This window comes from Acomys minous (assembly GCF_964271855.1).
Source record: "Acomys minous genome assembly, chromosome: 19".
Taxonomy (NCBI): Eukaryota; Metazoa; Chordata; class Mammalia; order Rodentia; family Muridae; genus Acomys; species Acomys minous.
In genome coordinates, this window is record NC_140499.1 from 13,736,311 (window position 1) to 13,758,263 (window position 21,953).

Genomic DNA, 21,953 nt, shown 5'->3' on the forward strand with positions numbered 1-21,953 from the left:
GCTTGCTGTTTCAGCGACAATATCCATTGAGCTCCTGAGCTCCTCCTCTCTCTCCACTTCCCGGCCCAGACTGACAGATGTGTACTACCATACCTGCTATATGTGGGTACTCGGGATGCAAACACAGGCCTCTGCTCTTGCACAGCAAGCAGGTTAATTGCCAAGCAATGCCAGCCCTTGCAGTTACCTTTGAACTGGCCTTTCCACAAGTGCTGCTCCCGCAGGATACTCCCCACGCGTCAAGGAGGGCTTTCTCTTTCCAGAGTTCAGTATGATCATGACTTAACAGCCCTGTGAGGAGTCAGGGGTCATCAGGATGTTGTCACCATGAAGTGACACGTGTTTCAACTTAACCCTAGGCCCCTGAAGATGTAGGCGGCATTAAGAGAAAAACTGACTAGAGAAGGGAGATCACAGTAAGCCCAGTGTTCTGGAAGCACTGGAACCTTCTGGAATTCTGCTAGCAGAGTGATATGGAATAGAAGATGACTTTCAGCCCTTTCTCACAGACTCGGAAGATCATCCTGTTCATGAGTACTCATGCTTTCAGCTGTGCAACTGTGCCATGCGACTAATTGTCCAGCTCAGATTCATGGTCTCCTTGCTTTGTTCAGGCAGAAGCAGTATGCTCAGAGCCATCGATGAGGAAAGCAGGCTGAAGAATCTAGGCTTCCATCCTCACGGACTAGTCTGGGATAGATTGGTAAGACCACAGCCCAAGCCCATGCACATGGCCTTACAAGAAAATGGATCTCATACAGCGCAAAGTGCCCTTGGTTTCTTTTCTGTGCAGGGGCTGTAACTGTAGTGACAGACACAAGGAGTGTGCTTGCTGGGCAGCAGATTTCCTCCAGTTAAAAAAATAAAGATGACCATGACCCCTAGAACATGGCATGGCACGGGTTCCTCACTGTGCCCCCATGGGTTGGGCACAACAATCTTGATCCAGAAAGTCAGTGAGGTCCTGATGTCGTCCAGGGTGCCCGTGGATGGATTTTACACTCATGAAGTCAGACAGGGAAGGAGAAGGAAAGGATTTGATGTCATCATCCTGTCTGGTGCTCGGGAGGTTGGGCCACAGCCTCCACGTGGAAAAAACGAGTGTTGAGCGGGGCTTCTTTTGAGTAGTTGGCACTACCTGTCCTAAGAAACGAATGGCCCAGCTGTGGCCCTGGGCACAGAGTGTGCTCCATCGATGAGATTGGGAAAACGGAGCTTTTTGGCCAGCCCTTCATCCAAGCAGTCCACCAGACGCTGCCCACTCTAGGCACTGTGGTCCTTGGAACATCCCAGTTCCCAAAGAGAAGCTGCTGGCCCCGGGTGGAGGAGATCAGGAACTGCCGTGACGTGAAGGTGTTCAACGTCACCAAGGAGAATGGAACTAGCTTCTTGCCAGATAATGGGACCTATTACAGAGCAGCCGGACCTGAAGCAGCAGCTGTCTCGGTCCAGCTTTGCCTGCTGGTCACGGCCTGTTCAGGTTTGCTGCCTCGGCATTGACCAGCCTTGTACCTTCCATCCAAGAGAGATGGGCAGCTGCTTTCTGTCAGACTTGCCTAGTGCCAGGAGAACAGTCCACTGTGTCTTGTGTACGCTCAAGGCTCCTGTCTCTATTTCCCTTTGCCATTGTGCCATGTGATTTGAGTAAATTCTAAAGTGAGTCTGGAATTTTCTCACGTCAGGGTTTATAATGTGTTTGGGGCTGAGAAGAAAGAGATCCTGTCTTCCTTGACCTTGGATGCTGTAGGTAACAAGCGCCTCTCCGCGTGCAGCTTCAGTTATTTCCAAAGAAAAGAAACTTAGTTCTCCTCTTCCTCTCTTGTTTATTGTCTAAGAAAAATGGAAATAAATCTGTTGGTTCAGAAAAAAACAAAGACAACTATATTTTTCATGATGCATTTATTTTTTAAGTTCCACTCATATTTCTGATCCTATTTAATGCTTTTTAACTTCCCATAAAAGTATCTTCCATTGTCTTTATGTACATCTCCTTGATGTTTTCAGTGCTACCAGTTATCTTGACTTATTTCTGCAATTTTCTACACCTGATATTTTATGTTTGAGTATAATTCTCACTTTTGGATAATGCTGCAGTATATAAACCCTTTCCTTTTAAGATTTCCTTTTCATCCAAACTTTCTTGAGGTTAAATGACCCTCATGAATCAAGACTAGCTGCTTGAATTCTTCTTTTTAAGACTTCTTTTTCAATCACACTTGATCATATATCATGATGAGTTCCTTGCTATTCCTCTTTTCAATGAGGTTCCTTCTACTGTATTGCTTCTTTCTCTTTCTCTCTCTCTCCTCGCACGCACACATACATGTGACTCAATGGCAGCTCGTTCACAGGAAGGTGAGTATCTACCAATGGCTACACCAGTGAGGAAAGTGTCTCTCTCTCCATGACAAACTGTTGTCTGACTATAAATCCTCAGGGAAGGGCAGGACCCCTTTCATCACAAGATGTTGACACCTCCAATCTTGTACAGTTAACTATAGCTTTTATGAGCTTTGAGAGTGCAGCAGTCCTGCCCGGAAGTCAGTGTTCCACACTCCCTCCTCACCTTCTTGCACTTATTTTTTTTTTTTACTCCTTCTTCTACTGTGTCTTCTTGGCCTTGGAAGGTAGAAATATAGATATTCTACTTATGTCTGAGCATTCACTAGTCATATATTCTCAATACTTTGACCACATCAGAGCCTCTGGAGTCACGGCTGAGCACTGCCAAAAGAATTTCTCTGAGCACAACTGGTAGCAACTCTATTCTGTGTGAGTCAGCATAGTTATCTGAATGAAGTCTAATAGTTATATCATGTACATTTAGAAAAACAGCTCCAATGGCATCCTCAGGATGGCCTATGTCCTTCTAGCCACAGGCATGGGACTGGATTTACAGTATCAGATGTACTTTTTTCCCTCCTGTATTATGAGCATTAAATCGAACCAGAAAGAGCTTGGTGGCCCCTACAACAGTCTTGCCACTGTTGCACCATCAGGCTCACCTTGCCCAGTTGGTTAGTAGTGTTGCATATGGGTCTAGGGAGGAGTAAGAGTATTGACAGTTCTCTCCAGCAGCCTTCCCAGGGCCTTCTGGAAACTGACGGGGTTAGCCAGAAGTTAATAAGGTTTTACTACTTTCTTATACTGGAAACCCAACAGTAGTGGCAATTATTGTCTTGTTTTTGGACCCTCAGCAGCTTCCCTTGCCAACAACTAATGAAGAAATAGCCCATTCCTGGCACTATGCCTTTTATTTAATAATTTATGGCTTCTGGGAGCAGCTTTTTCACACTCATACATGGAATCTCCATTCAATCCTTTCTTTAAAAAATAGATTTTGTTTAGCTTACCAAGCATCAGTTTTCCTTATAGCTTTCACCTAAGTTGTTATCTTGGGTTGAACCCTCTCACCAACCCCTTCCTCTCCCCATGGCCTCACGTTCCCTCCTGCTTAAGCCTTCCCATGTCCAGTGTTCTCCTTTCCTGACGTCATGTCATACGTGTTCTGCCCCTCATCACGTAAGGACTCCTCCCCTCACCATGGCCACCTATCCACGTTCCCAAGCTTTACATAACTCACTTCACACAAATATGCGTATTTCTTACCCACATATGAGGGAAAAGATACGGTGTTTGTCTTTTAGAACCCGAGTTACCTCACTTAATATACTATCTCCAAGTTCCACCCATATTTTTGCAGATTTTATTTTTCATTTTGGCTAAATACAGTTCTGCTCGGCACGCATGCCACACTCTGTTTATCCACTGGTCCGCTGATGGCCACTGAGGCCAGTTCCATTTCCTTACTATCGTGAACAGAGCAGCAATAAGCACGTGTGTGTGTGTGTGTGTGTGTGTGTGTGTGTGTGTGTGTGTGTGTGTGTGTGCTGGCTAGTTATTGCCAACTTGGTAAACTAGAGTCACCTTGGAAGGTACCTCAATTGAGGCACTGGTGCCATCAGGCCATCAGGTCAGCCTGTGGGCACCTCTGTGGAGCATTTTTTTTTTTATCAATGATTGATGTGGGAGAGCTTATCCCACCTACTATGGTTGGTGACAGCCAGGTGATCCTGGGCCATATAATTAATAAAGCAGGCCTACCATGCCATGGGCAGCAAGCCAGTAAGCAGCCCTCTCTGTGGTCTCTGCTCCACTTCCTGCCTAAGAATTCCTGGCTTGGCTTCCTTTGATGATGAAAACTGTAACCTGTAAAGCTAAATAAACCCTTTCCTCCCCAAACTGCCTTTCGTCAGTGTTTGATCACAGCAACAGAGAAGCCAAGCAGGACAGTGTGCCAGCATCTCTGTGGTAGGATACGGAGCTCTTCAGGTCCGTTCCCAGGGGTCACTTAGCTAGGGCACATACATAGTGGTTCTATTTTGAGTTTTGAAAAAGCTGCAGACAGCTCTTCATGGTGGCTGTGTCAGTTTACACACCCACCACCAGTGCAGGAGGGTCATTTCCTGCCAATTCCATGCTGTCATTTGTTATCACTTGTTTCTTGATGAAAGCCATCATGGTGTGAGATGGAATCTCAAAGCAGTTTTACTTTGTATTTCTCGGATAACTGCAGACACTACATTTTTTTTTTCATTTTTAAAATAAATGTTATTAAGTTATTCATATTACATCTCAGTTGTTATCCCATCCCTTGTATGCTCCCATTCCTCCTTCCCTCCCATTTTCCCCTTACTCCCCTCCCCTATGACTGTGACTGAGGGGCACCTCCTCCCCCTGTATATGCTCATAGAGTATCAAATCTCTTCTTGGTAGCCTGCTATCCTTCCTCTGAGTGCCACCAGGCCTCCCCATCCAGGGGACGTGGTCAAATATAGGGCACCAGAGTTCATGTGAAAGTCAGTCCCCACTCTCCACTCAACTGTGGAGAATGTCCTGTCAATTGGCTAGATCTGTGTAGGGGTTCTAAGTTTACTGCAGGTATTGTCCTTGGCTGGTGCCATAGTTTGAGCAGGACCTCTGGGCCCAGATCAGCCCATCATAATGCTCTTCTTGTAGGTTTCTAGGACCCTCTGGATCCTTCTATTTCCCCATTCTCCCATGCTTCTCTCACCTAGAGTCCCAATAGGGTGTCCTCCCCTCTGTCCCACTTTCCTGGTAAGTGAAGACTTTCATGAGACATGCCCCTTGGGCTAATGTCCAGATATAAGTGAGTATATACCATTTGACTCTTTTTGCTTCTGGGTTAACTCACTCATTATGATCATGTCTAGTTCAATCCATTTTCCCACAAATTTTGGGAATTCCTTGTTTTTAATAGCTGAGTAGTATTCCATAGTGTATATGTACCACAGTTTCTTTATCCATTCTTCTACTGAGGGACACTTAGGCTGTTTCCATGTTCTGGCTATTATGAATAAGGCAGCTATGAACATGGTTGAGCAAATGTTGTTGTGTGCTGGAGCATCCTCTGGGTATATTCCAAGGAGTGGAATAGCTGGGTCTTGAGGAAGCCTTATTCCCAGTTTTCTGATATAGCATCAGATAGATTTCCAAAGTGGCTGTACTAGTTTGCATTCCCACCAGCAATGAAGGAGTGTTCTTCTCTCTCAACATCCTTGCCAGCATGTGGTGTCACTTGAATTTTTGATCTTAGCCATTCTGATGGGTGTAAGATGGAATCTCAGAGTTGTTTTGATTTGCATTTCCCTGATACCTAAGGAGGCTGAGCATTTCTTTAAGTGTTTCTCAGCCATTTGATATTCCTCTGTTGAGAATTCTCTGTTTAGTTCTGAGCCCCATTTCTCAATTGGGTTATTTGGTTTGGTGGTGCTTAATTTCTTGAGTTCTTTATATATTTTGGATATTAGACCTTTGTCACATGTAGGGTTGGTGAAGATCTTTTCCCAGTCTGTAAGCTGTCGCTTTGTTCTCTTGACAGTGTCTCCTGTCTTACAGAAGCTTCTCAGCCTCATGAGGCCGCATTTATTAATTGTTGACCTTAAGGCCTGGGCTGTTGGTGTTCTGTTCAGGAAGTTGTCTCCTCTGCCAATGTGTTCCAGGCTCTTCCCCACTTTTTCTTCTAAGTGACTTAGTGTCTCTGGTTTTATGTTGAAGTCTTTGATCCACTTGGATTTGAGTTTTGTGCATGGTGACAAATATGGGTCCAATTGCATTTTTTTTTTATACTTAGACATCCAGTTAGACCAGCACCATTTGTTGAAGATGCTATCCTTTTTCCATTGAGTAGATTTGGCTTCTTTGTCAAAAATCAAGTGACCATATGTGTGTGGATTCATATCTGAGTCTTCGATTGGATTCCACTGATCAACCAGCCTATTGCTGTGCCAGTACCATGCTGTTTTAATTACTGTTGCTTTATAGTACAGCTTGGGATCAGGTATGGAGATTCCTCCAGAGGATCTTTTATTGTACAAGATTGTTTTAGCTATTCTGGGTTTTTTGTTTTTCCATATGAAGTTCAGAATTGAACTTTCAATGTCTTTAAAAATTGTATAGGTATTTTGATAGGGATTGCATTGAATCTGTAGATTGCTTTTGGTAGGATGGCCATTTTTACTATGTTAATTCTCCCTATCCATGAGCAAGGGAGATCATTCCATCTTCTCATGTTATCTTCAATCTCTTTCTTCAGAGTTTTGAAATTTTTTCAAACAAGTCCTTCACTTGCTTGGTTAGAGTAACTCCTAAATATTTTATATTGCTTGTGGACACCCATAACATTCATGCCACTACTGTACCCATTTGTGTATTTGATCATACTGGTTATTATTGCAGATCACAGGGGGTTTGCCTGGGTAAGACTTTTGATGACTGCCTACACACACACACACACACACACACACACACACACCAAACAACCTGTATAGCACCTTCCAACATTGTGAAAACTAGCTAGTAGGAAGTAAGCTTCCTGATCTTAATGGAAATTTTTCCTGATTTTGTGTCTTGCTACTTTGTTAAACATGTTAATCAAGTCTGAGTCTGGTGGAAACTGGGGTCTTTTAAGTATGGAATCACACTATCTGTACATAGGGACACCGGGGCTGCTTCTTTTTTCTCTATATTCCTTGAATTTATTTATTTTTGTTGTTCTAGATAAGACTTCAAACATTCTATTGGGTCAGCACTCCAGAGAGTGTGGTCCTCTTTGCCTTGTGTCTAGTTTTAGGGGAAATGCTCTCAAGTTTTGTCACTTAATATTATATTGGCCAAAGGTTTGTTATACATAGCCTATGTTATGTTAAGATATGTTCTTTTCATTTTAGTTTCTTTAGGGACTTTATCACAAAAGAATGTTGGACTTTGAAGAAATTATGACAGTGCATGGCCAGTGTTTTGAGGTAGAATTTCAGAGATATTGGAACAGAAATTGGGATAAATTGGCCTATAATGTGAGTTTGGTTTTGTTAGCGTAGTAAAGAATGAGGCAGAATAAAGTAGAGAAGGGTAGGGAGAGGATGTCAGAGTAGAGTAGGGGAGGGTAAACTCGGGAATCTTAGAGTAGGATAAGTTGGAGTAGATTAGGATAGAGTAGGTAAAGGTAAGGCAGGTAGAATACCATAGGGAACATCAGAGTAGAGTAGGGTAGGTAGAGTAGGGCAAGGTAGGGTAGAGTCGGTTAAGTTTGGATAGATGAGGATAAGGTAGGTAGACTGGAGTAGAATAGGGTAGGGTAGAGAGAGTAGGACAGGGTAGGGTAAGGCAGAGTTGGGTAGGATAGGGTACTGTAGAGTAAAGTAGGGAAGGGTAAGGTAAGGTAAGGTAGGTAGGGTAGAATAGGAAAGAGACATTGGGAAATTCTTGTTTCCTTCCAGTTTTTCTGCCTCACTTTGCCATCGCTGGCCTCAATATATGTGGGATAACAGATTGAAAGTAGACATGGTTGTTATGTCTTGGAAGATAGCCATGGAGAGTGTCAGACAGAGTCAAAGGAGAGAGATAGAATCAGGACTGTAGAATGGAAACTATTAGACAGTTCATGCATGAGCTGAGCAATTTTTCATTAAGCAGTGTTGATAGCTAAAGACAAGAGGGCAGGTTTCAGAGAGAACTATGAGTCATTAAAATGAGGAATGAAAGAAGGTGAATATAGTGTAAAGTATGTTTTGGTGGCACTAAAGAAGTTGATGGCTCCTGATTTCTTTAAAAAATTAATCTTGCACCCAACCACTTTGCAGAATATATTTATCAAATGTAGAAGTTCTCTGGTGGAATTTTGGGGGTTACTTATGTATACTATCATATCATCTGTGAATAATGATACTTTGACTTCTTCCTTTCCAATGTGGATTCCCTTGATCTCCTTTTGTTGTCCCTTTGCTCTATCTAGAACTTCAAGTACTATACTGAAGAGATATGGAGAGAGTGGGCAGCCTTGTCTAGTCCCTGATTTTAGTGGGATTACTTTGAGTTTCTCTCCATTTAATTTGATGTTGGCTATCAGCTTGCTGTATATAGCCTTTATTATATTTCAGTATCTGCCTTGTATCCGTAATCTCTCCAAGACTTTAAACATGAATGGGCATTAGATTTTGTCAAGTGCTTTTGCAGTATCTAATAAGGTGATCATATATTTTTTTCTTTCAGTTTGTTTATATGGTGGATTATGTTGATAGATTTCCCTATATTGAAAAATTCCTACATGCCTTGGATGAAGTCTACTTGGTCATGGTGAATGATGTTTTTGATGTGTTCTTGGATTTGGCTTACGAGAATTTTATTGAGTATTTTTTGCATCAATGTTCATAAGAGAAAGTGGTCTGACATTCTCTTTCTTTGTTGGGTCTTTGTGTGGTTTAGGTATTAAAGGGACTGGGGCCTCACAGAATGAGTTTGGTAATGTTCCTTCCATTTCTATTTTGTAGAATAGTTTGAGGAGTATTGGTATTAGCTCTTCTTTGAAGGTCTAGTAGAATTCTGCACTGAAACTATCTGATCCTGTCCTTTTTCTGGTTGGGAGATGTTTGGTAACTGCTTCTATTTTCAGAGAGAAAATAGGTCTATTTAATTTGTAGCCCTCTGTATAGATGACAAATGGTCTGAAAAAGAAATTATGGAAACTACACCCTTCACAATAACCACAAATAATAAAAAAAATCTTGGTATAACTCTAGCCAAGCATGTCAAAAACTTGTATGAAAAAAATTTCATGTCTCTGAAGAAAAAAAATTGAAGAAGATGTCAGAAGATGGAAAGATCGCCTATGCTTGTGGATGGCCATCTTACCAAAAGCAATCTAAAAATTCAGTGCAATCCTTATCAAAATGCCTACACAATTCTTTACAGACCTGGAAAGATCAATTCTCAATGTCATATGGAAAAGTAAAAAACAAACAAACAAACAACCCCCCAAAAAACAAAAAACAAAACAAAACAAAAACAGAATAGCTAAAATAATTCTGTACAATGAAAGATCTTCCAGAGGAATCTCCATTCCTGATCTCAAGCTATACTATAGAGCAACAGTAATAAAAACTGCATGGTACTGTCACAGAAATAGGCTGATTGACTAATAGAATTGAATTGAAGACACAGAAATAAATCCACACATCTTTGGACACTTGATTTTTGACAAAGAAGCCAAATCTATACAATGGAAAAAGGATAGCATCTTCAATAAATGGTGTGTCTAGCTGGATGTCTACATGTAGAAAAATGCAAATAGATCCATGATTATCACCCTGTACAAAGCTAAAGTCCAAATGGATTAAAGATCTCAACATAAAACCAGACACACTAAACTTGTTAGAAGAAAAAGTGGGGAAGAGCCTTGAACTCATTTAGGAGACAATGTCCTGAACAGAACACCAACATCTCTGGCTCTAAGATCAATAATTAATAAATGGGGCCTCACAAAACTGAAAAGCCTCTTCAAAGCAAAGGACACTGTCAACAGAACAAAATGGCAACACACAGACTGGGAAAAGATCTTTACCAACTCTAAATCCGACAGAGGGCAAATTCTCAAAATAAATAGAGAAGTCAAGAAAACTAAATACCAACAAACCAATAATCCAACTAAAAAATGAGGATCCCTCTCACCTGAGAATCTGAAGCACTGGTGTTCCGTAGATCTCAATTTGGTCTTTAGGTCGCTGTGCAGTCCTGGTTGTCCTGCTGATCAGAATCAGTGTGTGATCAGCGCCGTCATCTTGGACCAGGTTTAGACAGAGGTTTTAAGTTGATAATGATGGGATATGGTAGATGTTGATTTACATTCAAAATTTTAGATGCACCAAGATAGGAAAGATGTTTTCTTCAAGGCTGCCAAACACAAATAGCCAAAACACTAAGAATGTAACATTTATCTAATTCCTGATTGTTTCATGGTTCTTCTTGCTGTAGGTAGTTTATTGTATATATGTGTAATAATATAAATGTGTAAGCAAAAAATAAAAAAATTAATAAAAAATGAGATACAGACCTAAACAGAAAATTTTCTCAACAGAGGAATATTTAATGGCCGAAAAGCACTTAAAGAAATGTCAAACATTCTTAGTCATCAGGGAAATACAACTCAAAATGACTGTGATTCCATCTTACACCTGTCAGAATGGCTAAGATAAAAAAAAAAAAACCTCAGGTTTTTGCTGACAAGGATGTAGAACAAGGGTAATACATTGCTGGTGGGAGTGTAAACTTGTATAACCACTTTGGACTGTTACTTTCTCAGAAAATTGGGAATAGTTTTACCTCAAGTCTCAGCTATGCTACTCTTGGGCAGATGCTCCACCATACAATATGGATATTTGCTCAACTATGTTCATAGCAGTTTTATTCATAATAGCCAGAATCTGGAATGTCCCTCAGCCGAAGAATGGATATAGAAATTGTGGTACATTTACACAATGTAATACTACTCAATTATCAAAAACAAGGAAATCTTGAAATTTGTAGGCCAAATGGATGGAACTAGAAAAGATCATCCTGAGTGAGGAAACCCAGATGCAGAAAGACATGCATGGTATATACTCACTTAGAAGTGGATATTAGCTCAACATAGATGTCCTCTGAGAGATTCCACCCAAGGGGGGATCAGGACAGATGCTGGGACTCACAGTTGGACTCTGGGCAGAGCACTAATGGTCATATGGAATAGTGGATGGATGGTAAGACCTAGAGGGGTCAGAAGCTCCACAAGAAGACCATCAAGGCCAGACGATCTCGACCCAGGGGTCCTGCACAAACTGATGCACCAAGCAAGGACAACGCACGCAGAGAACCTAGACCCCCTATTCAGATCTAGCCAATGGACCGCTCATTCTCCAGGTGGAGGTGTGGGAAGTGGGGACTGCCTCTGTCATGAACTCTGGTACCGGCTATTTGATCACTTCGCCTTGGCAGGGTGGCCTTGTGGGCACACAGAGAGAGGACACAGGGTATCCTGATGAGAGCTGATAGCTGTGGTCAGACGGTGGGGGAGGAGGGCTCCCCACCTCTGTCAGAGGGCTAAGGGAAGGGAATAGGGTAGAAGATGGAGGGAGGGTGGGAACGGAAATGGGAGGATACAAGTGAGGGGGCAACAATTAGGATGTAATGTGAATAAATTATAAAATATAAAAATATATGAATACAAAGTCTTGCCAAAATTATCATATTCTAGCAAGATAAGGACTTTCTTACCTGTCATATGCAAAGTCCATACACTCAAAAAGGAAGATGTCCTACCTTTATACCTACTTTAATAAAACCTTTAAACACTGTTGAAAGAACGTTAAAAAAAAAAAGCCGATGTCAGGTCCTAGGAGATAGGAACATTGGAATAAACAGGAAAATGATGAGTTTGGGATGTGTTAGGATGCAATTGGGCCCTGGTTGCTGGGAATTAATGGGTTGTGCCTGTAGACTTCCTTGGATTTATCTAATAATCCAAAGGTTTTTAGGAATGTTTTAAAATGTTGTATGTCACACACTAAACTTCTCCCCATGGACTGAGAGAGAAGTTAAGCACAAGGGGAGGGTTCAGAAGGGAGCTTGTAGTTAGTGTTGTAAAAGAATTGAAAAAGGGCCACAAATAAAAGCACCGGAGACTCTGGCAGGTGGAAGCAGTTAAAAATGAGTACAGGTGGGAAGTTTGTGTTTACGTTTGATTCATTCCTGGCTAAATTGTGTTGTTTCACACCACAACCGAAGTCAGCCTCCAGGGCTGCAGGATGCTGAGGCTGGATTTCCCCATCGTTCGTTAGTAAGGAGCATGTGCTGCCACTGCAGCAGTTATCTGAAGGTGAAAGGTGAGAGAAGAGTTGCTGCTGGTTTATCCGCTGGGTGTCAGGGCTGGGGATCACCATGGTGCTGTGGCATTTGCATCTGTGGGCTCAGAAAGGATTTATTCTTTTGCACAAAGGAAGTGCAGTGGTGGTGGTCAAGATAAAAAGAAATGAGATTTAGAAAAAAAAGTGGATTTCTGGGTCCATAAAAATAGCTTTTTATTCAAGGAGGCTTTAATGGGAATCAGGAGCATTGTTTCACATAAAGGGCTGGATTAACGTTGAGCCCTGAAAGGCAGATGGATTTACAGTTTACAAATGTACACTCTCTATGACATCACTAGACAAAGTACAAAAAAAAAAATGAAGATGGGTATAAGGTTATTTGTTATGTTGTTGTCAAAACTGTTCTATTTTACATTACAAATATATTATAAGGACTTACATTATACCTGGGAAGACTCCCAATGTTGCATGAAATGATAGAGAAAAGATCAACCCATGCACCTAAAAATTGGAGGTGCCTTCCTTTTGATTTCAGTCAAGTTAAAACCTCTCATCCTTTGGTTAGGACTTCTAGAACTGATGGCAAGAGACACGCTTTTGGCAGAGACGGTCTCTTGATTTGTGCTGGGAAAGTTACAGTGAGCTAGCTCATACAATGTGGGTGTTCACAAACCTAGAGGAAATAAATGCCTTCAGAAATACACAGATCTTCTATTCACTTCTATTTCATAAGACCATGGAGATAGTTTTCTTTTAAAGCTCTGACTTAATGCGTTCGTTTCACAGCTGTGAAAGGAAAGGCTCAGAGATGTTACTTGACCTGTTAGGGACCTTACAACTAATTTACAGCTGAAGCCAAGTACCTGAGGCCAGGTGCACTTTCTGAGGCATCAGAGAATGCTCTCTAAGCACAGAGAGAAAAAGAAAGGGAATGCGGAGAAGTGTATGCTGAGGGGTGGCCGACTATCGCTGGAGCTTCTGTGCAATTCAAAGGTAAAGCTCATGCTCACTGTCATGCAATGCAGAGCTCACGATCTGTGAGCGGAGGCCGAAGCCAGAACATTACATTTATAGAGTGGACTAGAAGAAGTGACACTTGAGTTGGAAGCCCAAGTTGGCTTTGGTCTTCTTTGCCCAGGGGCTTTTGAGAGGCAAGCTTCTCGGTTCTTCTGGTCCTTTGCTGAACACTTGCTGTTCTGTGTCAATGTGATGGGTATGTCTTGGCCACCCAACATGTATTTCTTCTTTTTTCGTGGTGATAGGTTAATCTGTTAGGGATTTACTTGTCTACTGTGTGAGATTATCGCCAAGATGCTTGGGCTCTGTCTGGCTGAAGGGTGGACATCTTCCTTGAGCCGGCTTATCAGAGCACATCTTCGAGATTCTATTTCCTGAGAGGATTACAAATAGGTGAAGAAAATGAGTTTTCATTCTGGTTCCTGTTGGTGGCTGTTCCCTGGGGTCACACCCATCAGTTCCCTTCAGCCTTCGTTCCCTTTCTACCCAGATGAGCAGACACACCTCACAGTGGGGTCATGTCCACCGAAGCAGCAGGAACTGAGGATACAGACAGAAACGTTCTCAAGCGTCATAGCTCAGTATCATAGCTCACTGTGGCAGACTCGCTGTTGAGTCTTGTTTTCATTTCGTTTCTTTTGCTGTGAAGAGACTCCACGACCAACACAATGTATAAAAGAAATCGTTTGATTAGAGGCTCGCATACAGCCCGCATACAGGGACCGGCATACAGCCTGCATACATGGGCTTGCATACAGCCTGCATACATGGGCTTGCATACAGCCTGCATACATGGGCTTGCATACAGCCTGCATACAGGGACCGGCATACAGCCTGCATACAGGGGCTTGCATACAGCCTGCATACAGGGACTGGCATACAGCCTGCATACAGGGACTGGCATACAGCCCGCATACAGGGACTGGCATACAGCCTGCATACAGGGACTGGCATACAGCCTGCATACAGGGACTGGCATACAGCCCGCATACAGGGACCGGCATACAGCCTGCATACATGGGCTTGCATACAGCCTGCATACATGGGCTTGCATACAGCCTGCATACAGGGACCGGCATACAGCCTGCATACAGGGGCTTGCATACAGCTGCCATACAGGGGCTCACATATAATCCGCATACAGGGGCTCGCATACAGCTTTCACACAGGGGTTGGCATACAGCCCGCATACAGGGGCTGGCATACAGCCCGCATACAGGGACTCACATACAGAGTCTGTGATCATCCGTGCTGTGGAGTATCTGGTGGGAAGCATGGCAGCAGCCTGGCTTGGCAAACAGCTCATATCTTGATCCATAGGTTGGAGGCAGAAGCAGGTGGGGGTGACTTGGCCTGGTATGGTCTTTTTAAACCTTAAATATCACCCCTAGTGGCACACTTCCTCCAACAAGGTCACACCTAAGCCTTTCCAAATCACTTTGACCTCTGGAAGCCATTCTCGTTCAAGCTACCACAAATCTCGTGACCAAGACTAAAAGCATCATCCCAGTATTTCCTAACCCTTGAAATGCTCAAATTCAAAACTCAAGGTATTTTCCCCGCAAACATGTATCCCTTCCATACCATTATAAAGGAGAAAAACTGCTGTATGCATAGACTGGTGCCTAGCTCAGTTATCATCAGAGAGGCTTCTTCACTCAGCCACTGATGGGAACAGATGCAGAGAGCAGCAGCCAAACACTAGGTGGAATGTGGGGAATCCTGTGGACGAGGGGAGAAAGGATTGTAGGAGCCGGAAGAGCCAAGGATATCACAAGAAAACCCACAGAATTAGCCAACCTGGGCTCACAGGGGCTCGCAGAGACTGAACAGACAGTCAGGGAGCCTGCACAGGACTGACCTAGGCCCCCTGCACATATGTTTGTTTGTAGTTTGATCTTCTTGTGGGTCTCCTTACAGCGGGCGCAGGGGCTGACTCTGAGTCTTTTGCCTGCTTCAGGGACTCTTTCCTTCTACTGGGTTGTCTCAACCAGCCTCAACATAAGGGAAGGTGCCTCATCTTCTGTAACTTGACATACCATGGTTGACTGATATCCATGAGAGACTTGCCCTTTTCTGAAGAGAAACAGAGGAGAAGTGGATCAAGGGTAATGCAAAGGGCAGGTAATGGGAGGGGCTAGGAGGAGAGGAGAGAGGGGAAACTTTGGTTAGGATGTAAAAAAAAAAAAAAAAAAAGAAAGAAAGAAAGAAAGAAAGAAAGAAAGAACACACACACAGTAGAAAGACTATAAGCTGAACTATGAAGCTTAGAGACCATCTCTATTTCTTCTTCAGTCTTCCAAGTCTTTAAATGACTAAAATCCTAATATATTTCTACTTAAAGTACACTAGCTAGCTTTGGTTTTGATTGCTCAGAACTTAGATCAACTTAGATACTCGTAGAGTTACTATAAGGCAAAAGTAAAAATAAAAGAAAGCCTTGAGTGAGCAGGTGTCATCATCACATGAACCCGTCTCAGACTTGAGCGTGTGGCTGCCGTCATCACTGTATACCTGTCACTCTCTGGCTCGTCTTAAATAGCACAACAGATCCCATATCCAGCCTGTCTGCTACAGTAAGCTGTAGGTACCTGATACAGAGCCTATCTTTGGAGTCAAAGAATCTGGGCCCAGGAAAGCAAATACTCTTATCTTGTGTTTCTGAGAGTAAGTCAGGCCAGAGCTGTCTCTAAGTAGAAGCTCTTCTTTCTCTTACTGAGTGACGCCAAACCAGGGGTCTGATGGCCACACAGAAGCTCTGTGAACTGCAGTGGGTTTTGTGCCCAGGAGCCACGTCATGTTTATCCTGCTCATGAACAACGATGGCTGACTTGGGTATTCCTCCCTGTTGTCTGTGTCATGTCTCCTTTGAGAGAGTGATGAAGCTGTCAAAGTTACCCTTGTAAAGTGATATTGTGACCTCTTCAGGGCTGGTGAGACTTGAGAAGGACACACCGGATAGTACGTGGTTGTTTGGAAGGAGAATCTTTCACACACACACAAATAAGACACGGGTTCTCAACCTCTAGCGTGCATGGGGAGTGGTAGTTAAAATGTGTCTCTTGGCATCCGTTCTTGAGGCTCCGCCCCCCCACATTTCTCTGACACAGTATCACAGGATGGGGGCCAGATGCTAAGACCGTAGGAACATATATGGGACATTTCCCACGGAAACTCCATTCCTTGAAAATGACTCTGTAGTCCTGGCATGTCTCCTCTCTCCCACATAGTACAGGGAGTGGGGTTGCTTGACTCACTTGCTATTGGGTGCAGTGTGGGCTAGCCTTGGGACTGAGCAGGTGCTGACCACAGTGCAGGTGTTGGGATATGTCCTTTGGGAATCCCGTTCTACCAGACGTCTAGGGGAAATATGAAATAGAATTATGAAGACATGCCCTCCTGTGGTTTCACATGTGCTCTTGGGACTGAGGATTTCCAGGAGGCTGCGCTAAGGGAGTTGGAGCAACCAGGATTGTGCTCCCTGGGCCATCATGTGAGTTTGAAAGCACAAGGCTCTTGTGTTGGAAGCCTTGATAGAGGCTGCTCTCAGTGGGATCTGGTTGATCTTCCACTCCGTTCCTCATGTGCTTCGTTCTTTTATACTGTAGGATTGACTTCAGGCAGCGCCTCTTCTGGGAAGCCATTCTAATGCTGGGTTCCGGACCTTTGCATAGCTTTCCTGAATTTATTGTCTAAACGGAGACATATTTGAGATTCAAACTGTCAGCGTTAATTTTAAAATTATACCATAATAACAGTTAGGCACTGGGGTTGTCTTAATTAACAGGATGTGTGGTCCTCCTGTCAGAAGAGAGACACTCGCTTGTCTATCATAGCAGCTGGCCACCGCGGCCCTAATAGTGGAGGCTCTCCTTATTGGGTCGCTCAGCAAGGCTGTGTTAAATGCGTGTTAATGCTGAACAAAGAAGTACCCTCCCCAAGTCTGTGCAGCCTGGCAGATTTACTTCACCCTTTAGATTCAGAGGATTGATATGTGTACCAGGTGCACTTCATCAGTTCCTGCCACTACTCATTCTTGGCAGATGATGATGATGATGATGATGATGATGATGTGTGTGTGTGTGTGTGTGTGTGTGTGTGTGTGTGTATATGTATATGTGTGGTGTGGTGTGTGTATATATGTATATGTGTGGTGTGGTGTGTGTATATATGTATATGTGTGGTGTGGTGTGTGTATATATGTATATGTGTGGTGTGGTGTGTGTATATATGTATATGTGTGGTGTGGTGTGTGTATATATGTATATGTGTGGTGTGGTGTGTGTATATATGTATATGTGTGGTGTGGTGTGTGTATATATGTATATGTGTGGTGTGGTGTGTGCGCATGTGTTTGTGTGTGTGTATGTGGTGTGGTTTGTGTATATGTGGTATGTATATGTATGGTGTGATGTGTGTATGTGTATGTGTGTTGGGTGGTGGGGTGTATGTGGTGTGTGCGCATATGTGTGTGTGTGCGGGGTGGTGGTGTTTGTGTGTGTGGGTGTGTGTGTATATATGTGGTGTGTGTGTATGCAGTGTATATATGTGTGATTGTGGCATGGTGCGTGTTTGTATATTGTGTGTATATGTGGGGTGTGTGTGTGTGTGTGTGTGTGTGTTGAAGCTCATCCTCTGTCTGATGCAGAGGAGACTAATTAAATGATTCTGTTTAGAGATAGTCCAAGTACCAACAAAAGGGACTCGAGATGCCCTACTAGTATTTAGTTCCAGTTACTAATCCCTCCCTCCAGTTTCATTTGAAAAGTCTTATTTCATGTATATCACACTGTAAGCCAGCAGCCTAAACATAGTAATAGCTTAATTTATTTTGCCTTTTTTTATGGCAGGTTTGTATATAAATGCATTTCAAAATATAATCTTCTAAACTTGCAGATATCCATAATCATTTAGAAATGATAAAAAAAAGTTGTCAAATACTTGTAATTATATAAATCGTCACTCAATTACAGGCAGCTTAGAGCAGCTTCATTGCCGTTTGCTCTTGCTCGCGCACTGCTGAGTGTGCGGTTAGCACTTGACTGAGGAGGGCTGAGGGCTGGGAGCGGTCACAGTGTTTACATTACACTACACCTACACCCGTCCAATTACCTACGCTCATAAACACGGCGTTCTTTTGTAAGGAGCATTTAAAAAGCTATTCTTTCTCACATTTTCCTTCATGGAACCAGAAGGAAATCCATGCCTGCGTGCCTTTGTATTTTCCATTCTCTGGCTTTCTCCTGATGCGTGTGTATAATTATACGTTCGTGTTGTCATGGTGACTTGGGGCTGGATTGTGAGCCTGTTATGATCACTTCCCCGAGTCTGAAACATGCTGTCCAGCTACAGCGTCAGGGAGGCCTGCAGGGACTGTGGCTGCCAAAGCTTCACTTCTGCGAATTAACGTATTCTTGGCAATACCCCTTTAATTGCCAGAATTTTCTCAATATGTAATACTCACACTTATTATAGAATTAAAAATGTAACATCCAAGATTCTTACATTTAAACCCACTGTGCTCCTCGTTTTTCCTGTTTTGCTAAGTTAGATGGCACCTTTCTCTACAGATAATCTGGTTTGTCCTTCTTTTTTTAATTTTTTTTTATTTTTTATTAATTTATTCTTATTACATCTCAATGGTTATCCCATCCCTTGTATCCTCCCATTCTTCTCTCCCTCCTATTTTCCCCTTATTCCCTTCCCCTATGACTGTTCCTGAGGGGGATTTCCTCCCCCTGTATATGTTCATAGGGTATCAAGTCTCTTCTTGGTAACCTGCTGCCCTTCCTCTGAGTGCCACCAGGTCTCCGCCTGGTGACATGGTCAAAGGTGAGGCACCAGAGTACGTGAGAAAGTCATATCCCACTCTCCACTCTACTGTGGACAATGTTCTGACCCTTGGCTAGATCTGGGTAGGGGTTTAAAGTTTACCGCCTGTATTGTCCTTGGGTGGTGCCTTAGTTTGAGCGGGACCCCTGGGCCCAAATCTGCCTATCATAATGTTCTACTTGTAGGTTTCTAGGACCCTCTGGATCCTTCTACTTTGCCATTCTCCCATGTTTCTCTCATCTAGAGTCCCAATAGGATGTCCTTTCCTCTGTCTCAGTTTCCTGGTAAGTGAAGGCTTTCATGGGACATGCCCCTTGGGCTAATATGCAGATATAAGTGAGTATATACCATTTGACTCTTTCTGCTTCTGGCTTAACTCACTCATTATGATCATTTCTAGTTCAATCCATTTATCCACATATTTTGGGAATTCCTTGTTTTTAATAGCTGAATAGTATTCCATAGTGTATATGTACCACAGTTTCTTTATCCATTCTTCTACTGAGGGACACTTAGGCTGTTTCCATGTTCTGGCTATTATGAATAAGGCTGCTATGAACATGGTCGAGCAAATGTTGTTGTGTGCTGGAGCATCTTCTGGGTATATTCCAAGGAGTGGAATAGCTGGGTCTTGAGGAAGCCCTATTCCCATTTTTCTGAGATAGCACCAGATAGATTTCCAAAGTGGCTGTACTAGTTTGCATTCCCACCAGCAATGAAGGAGTGTTCTTCTCTCTCAACATCCTTGCCAGCATGTGGTGTCGCTTGAATTTTTGATCTTAGCCATTCTTATGGGTGTAAGATGGAATCTCAGAGTTGTTTTGATTTGCATTTCCCTGATGATTAAGGAGGTTGAGCATTTCTTTAAGTGTTTCTCAGCCATTTGATATTCCTCTGTTGAGAATTCTCTGTTTAGTTCCAAGCTACATTTCTCAATTGGGTTATTTGGTTTGGTGGTGCTTAATTTCTTGAGTTCTTTATATATTTTGGATATTAGACCTTTGTCACATGTAGGGTTAGTGAAGATCTTTTCCCAGTCTGTAGGCTGTCGCTTTGTTTTCTTAACAGTGTCTCCTGCCTTACAGAAGCTTCTCAGCCTCATGAGGTCCCATTTATTAATTGTTGACATTAAGGGCTGGGCCGTTGGTGTTCTGTTCAGGAAGTTGTCTCCTGTGCCAATATGTTCCAGGCTCTTCCCCACTTTTTCTTCTATCTGACTTAGTGTCTCTGGGTTTATGTTGAGGTCTTGGATTTGAGTTTTGTGCAAGGTGACAAATATGGGTCTAGTTGCATTTTTTTACACATAGACATCCAGTTAGACCAGCACCATTTGTTGAAGATGCTGTCCTTTTTCCATTGAATGGATTTGGCTACTTTGTCAAAAATCAAGTGACCATATGTGTGTGGATTCATATCTAGGTCTTTGATTCGATTCCACTGATCAACTAGCCTGTTGCTGTGCCAGTACCATGCTGTTTTAATTACTATTGCTTTATAGTACAGTTTGAGATCAGGTATGGAGACTCCTCTGGAGCACCTTTTATTGTACAAGATTGTTTTAGCTATTCTGGGTTTTTTGTTTTTCCATATGAAGTTCAGAATTGAACTTTCAATGTCTTTAAAAAATTGTGTAGGTATTTTGATAGGGATTGCATTGAATCTGTAGATTGCTTTTGGTAGGATGGCCATTTTTACTATGTTAATTCTCCCGATCCATGAGCAAGGAAGATCATTCCATCTTCTCATGTCATCTTCAATCTCTTTCTTCAGAGTTTTGAAAATTTTTCAAACAAGTCCTTCACTTGCTTAGTTAGAGTAACTCCTAAATATTTTATATTGGTTGTGGCTAATGTGAAGGGTGTGGTTTTCCTAATTTCTTCCTCTGCAAGCTTATCATTTGTGTATAGGAAGGCTACAGACTTTTTTGACTTAATTTTGTATCCAGCCAATTTGCTGAAGGTGTTTATCAGCTGTAAGAGTTCTCTGGTGGAATTTTGAGGGTCACTTATGTACACTATCATATCATCTGCAAATAGGGATAATTTGATGTCCTCCTTTCCCATTTGGATACCCTTGATCTCCTTTTGTTGTCTTATTGCTCTGGCTAGAACTTCGAGTAGTATATTGAAGAGATATGGAGAGAGTGGGCAGCCTTCCCTTGTTCCTGATTTTAGGGGAATTTCCTTGAGTATCTCACCATTTACTTTGATTTTGGCTTTTGACTTGCTGTATATAGCCTTTATTATGTTGAGGAAAGTGCCTTGTATCCCTGATCTCTCTAACACTTTAAACATGAATGGGTGTTGGATTTTATCAAATGCTTTCTCTGCATCTAATGGGAGGGAGGGAGGAATGGGAGGAAACAGGGGAAGGGCTAACAATCAAGATGTAATATGAATAAATTAATTAAAAAACAAAAAAACAAACAAAAAAAACAGGAAAAAAAAAAGAGATGATCATGTGCTTTTTTATTTTCAGTTTGTTTATATGGTGGATTACATTGATGGATTTCAGTATATAAAACCATCCCTGCATGCCTGGCATGAAGCCTACTTGGTCATGATGAATGATATCTTTGATGTGTTCTTGTATTCGTTTTGCAAGTATTTTATTTAATATTTTTGCATCGATGTTCATAAGAGAAATTGGTCTGAAATTCTCTTTCTTTGTTGAGTCTTTGTGAGGTTTAGGTATCAATGAGACTATGGCCTCATAGAATGAATTTGGTAATGTTCCATCCCTTTCTATCTTTTGGAGTAGCTTGAAGAGTATCGGTATTAGCTCGCCCTTGAAGGTCTGGTAGAATTCTGCACTGAAACCATCTGGCCCTGGGCTTTTTTTGGTTGGGAGACTATCAATGATTGCTTCAATTTCTGTAGGGGAAATGGGACTATTTAGCTTGTTTAT

At 42.4% G+C, this 21,953-nt stretch overlaps 1 protein-coding gene and 1 pseudogene across 2 annotated transcripts in view; both read left to right on the forward strand.

Annotated features, from left to right (window-relative positions):
• LOC311590233 (uncharacterized protein) overlaps window positions 1-21,953 on the forward strand; it is a gene marked incomplete at its 5' end in the record, with an annotated part of 618,389 nt that overhangs the window by 76,012 nt on the left and 520,424 nt on the right. The gene's annotated exons all lie outside the window — the stretch shown is intronic.
• Window positions 889-1,500, forward strand: LOC311590186 (cancer-related nucleoside-triphosphatase-like; annotated as a pseudogene). The gene has a single exon. The product of its transcript is annotated as a cancer-related nucleoside-triphosphatase-like (transcript).